Genomic DNA, 3798 nt, shown 5'->3' on the forward strand with positions numbered 1-3798 from the left:
GGAACGTACCATGTGGCGGCCGCCGCGAGGGGGCCGGGTGGCAGTGCGGGACAGGTACCGCGCCCGAGCTGGCAGCAAACAAGGACTCTGGCATCGCAGGGACGTGACTCGAGTGGGCTGCAGCTCGGGTCTCGGTGCGGTAAAGGGGCTTGCGCCGTTTCCTCGGGATGCAAAATCACCTTGAGGTTCTTCCACTTGTTAAAACTGATTTCGCTGGGCTTAGAAAAGCTTAACGGTGCTTGAATTAGTGTAGTAATTAAAAAAAAAACAAACAAACAAACCAAAATCATTTGAAAATCAATACTCTCGACGTATCTCGACATGCCCAGGTGGCCAAGAAGGCCAATGGCATCCTGGCTTGTGTCAGCAATAGCGTGGCCAGCAGGGACAGGGAAGGGATCTGACCCCTGGACTCGGCACTGGTGAGGCCGCCCCTCGATTCCTGTGTTCAGTTTTGGGCCCCTCACTACAAAAAGGCCATTGAATGACTCGAGCGTGTCCAGAGAAGGGCAACGGAGCTGGGGCAGGGTCTGGAGCACAGGTCTGATGGGGAGCGGCTGAGGGAACTGGGGGGGTTCAGTCTGGAGAAGAGGAGGCTGAGGGGAGACCTCATCACCCTCTACAGCTCCCTGACAGTAGGGTGCAGAGAGCTGGGGGTGAGTCTCTTTAACCAAGTAATAAGCAACAGGACAAGAGGGAATGACCTCAAGTTGCACCAGGGAAGGTTTAGACTAGATATTAGGAAGCATTTCTTTACAGAAGGGATTGTTGGGCATTGGAATGGGCTGCCCAGGAGGTGGTGGAGCCCCCATGTCGGGAGGTGTTTAAGTCGGGTCGACATAGCACTGAGGGATCTGGTGTAGTTGGGAACTGTCAGTACCAGGTTAACGGTTGGACTAGATGATCTTCAAGGTCCTTTCCAACCTACTTGATTCTGTGATTCTGTATCATGACAGCAAAGAAAAGAACATTTTAAGAGAGACTACTTGAGTGCTTGTGTTCTGACAGGAAACAAATGATCCTGTTGATCTATTGATGGGGTAACGGAAAGGGTCTGTTTCATGTGTCTATCCAGGACTGAAGTTGAAGCAGTGGTGCTAGTGAGGCCTTGTGCTCTGTACAGCACAGCAGTTGCTCTACACACCACCCAAGAAGCTGAGCCCTACTGCTCCTGATACCTCTGCAAAGACACTTCTACTCTTTCTGAAAGCAGTACCCTGAAAAATCTCTTCAGGATCAATTTTGGATGAGAGGCAATACTGATGTGATGATGGGAGGCTTGTCTTAAATCAGTATATTTTCTTCCATGTCATCACTGCACTTATCAGGGAATAAAAGAATAAAATTCACATATGCAGTTACTGGATCTGTAGTGTTTTGCTGGTGGTGTTTCAGAAGTTAAATAAGCTGTGATGGTGAGAAGCATGTTCCTCTGTGTTATTTTTTCAGCTGTAGCTACCTCTCTTCTAAACACATCAGCAGACAGATAAATGACTTCTAGACTAGAAATATTTTTCTAGGTGTGTTAGGATTTTTTTAATGAATTTTGGATCTGCATAATCACATCCTTCAGAGAGTGAAAATTGGTATGGTTCTCTCTTCTTTTGTCAGCTACATTTTCAATAGTCTATATTGGATCTATGAAAAAGATGTAATGAAGGACAGAACTGCTATAGAAAGAAACTGTGCTCTATGAACCTAGTTCAGGCTTGGTCTTCTACATAACCGCTGTTTTAAGAACAGTTAACAGTGTTTGTGAATATAAATGACGTACAATGATGTTAAAAACATGTATGTAAAATACACTTCTAATTTGTCTTGTGTGTTTGCTTCATGTTTTTGACATTTCATGCCTTCATATTAGCTTTTTTCCCTTCTAACTCCTCCCCACTCTCTTGGTATTTGCAATCAGTCTGCGCTCAATTAGCTAAATTAGCAATAATGTTCTTTAAAAAAAGTTATCCACAAGAGAACACAGTAGCAAGGTTTACTTGTAGGAGTTTCTTGATTAACTGTGATTCTATTTTCTTTTTCTACTAACTTGGAGAGATTCCTCCCTTGAGATTTGACGTTTTAATTAATACATCCTTTACCTTCCTTCCACTTCTAAATCAAGAACAAACCGTCTAGCATGGTAGGTATGGCTAGAGCTGAATGGTGTTTTGAAGTAATGATATGCTAATGGTATACTACAGTTGTTATTTAGTCTGTAGCGACAAACAACTTATTGACTGATGGTTTTCATGGTTGCAATCTGGTTACGAAACCGTAAGGTCTAGTGAGGGAGGGTTGCTTCCAACTTAGTATTCACAAGAAGGCAGAGCAGTTGATGCTGGACTTTATTCAGGGCCATCTTCAGTCTTGCAGCCTTGGAAGAGCTAGCAAGGACCATAAGGAGTATGAAAAAGCAGCTTAAAAATTTGAAATAAAGTATAACACGAGATGACTTTCCTTGAAAATAAGGAATCTATCTTCTTCAGTGTGCTCAAAAATTACAGAATTAAAATAAATTTGATGGAAAGTGGTTATTAACTACCAAGATTTCTTTTTTATTTATTTGAAAATTATTCACAAAATATTTTGCGTTTCGTAAGAATGCAATCAAAAAAATGAAGCAAGGAAGCATGTACTTTGTATTAATTGAGATAACAGTGCTCAACTTTACAATGACACAACTACTCCAGGTTTGAGTTGCAGCACGGGTATATTGACAAGATCCCGTATGTTCTCCTTGGACCAGAACGATGAGCCTCTGGGGTATGATGTTGCACATATGACAAAGTAGTAATTGAAAAACTGGTAATTTATGCTATTGTTAAAATCAGTGCTTAAGAAGAGTTTGGTCTCCACTTTTGGGAAATAAATTTTCTATAAAGCCAAACAGAAAGGGATTCTAATCATGGCTGGGGCCTTTGCTGCTAGCACACCTTGATCAATGATGACATTTTATTAAGTCATTCAAAGCAAGGGGGAAAAAAAGCATGAAAGGAAACACATGATGCCTGTCTCCGCTGACTTTTACTTTCTGTGTCTCTTAGCAGAAAAGAAAAAAGTAGAAAAAGCCACTATAATTCTTGAAGTACTATCCTGCTCCAGAATTCTGGAAGTCAGGAAACGTCAGTACTGCTGATGAGAGTCCTCTGCCTTTTGCTTTGGAGCCGTTATTTCTGTTGCTACTGCCTCGTCTATGAACACCCTGGAAGTTGTAGATTTGCAATCCACAGGTGGAGGTTTATTTTCAGGTCTGCATCTCGAGCTGCCCCGTTAGGGCTCGACATGGCTGTACTGAACCCTACCCGCGACGCCTCCTTCAGCGGTTAAACCGTGCCGAGCGCCTAACGCGAGAGAAGGGCCAGGGAGACAGACCTGCAGTGCTGGCAGCACGCAGACGTTGTGTGAGCTCTGTAATTAAGAGGAGACGTTAGATACACGCCAGTTGCTAATAATGGCTTTACTGACAGTGCCGGAGAGACCATTTTAACTCATTATGCTGCTCATAATTCGCTTGAAAGCGGCTTCGCTTCCCGCAGCCCCCCGGTTCCTGCTCAGCTGTTCCTGCCCAGCGCTCCTGACACCACCTCAGGCCCGAGGCAAAACCACGGGCCGTTTCGTAAGCAACGACACGCACCGTAAACACGGGTGGGGAGGGGCGCTGGCCGGGGAGGGCGCAGAGGGAGACGTGCGAGGGCTCAAACGCGGCGGGGAAGCGCGGAGGCCGGCACCCGGCTGGGCTCCCGACGCACACGCTTACACCAGCGCCCCGCCTCTGCCCCGCGGGATCGGTTGCGGGTGGGATCG

Source organism: Athene cunicularia, assembly GCF_003259725.1.
Source record: "Athene cunicularia isolate RWA chromosome 1 unlocalized genomic scaffold, athCun1 chr1_part2, whole genome shotgun sequence".
NCBI lineage: Eukaryota > Metazoa > Chordata > Aves > Strigiformes > Strigidae > Athene > Athene cunicularia.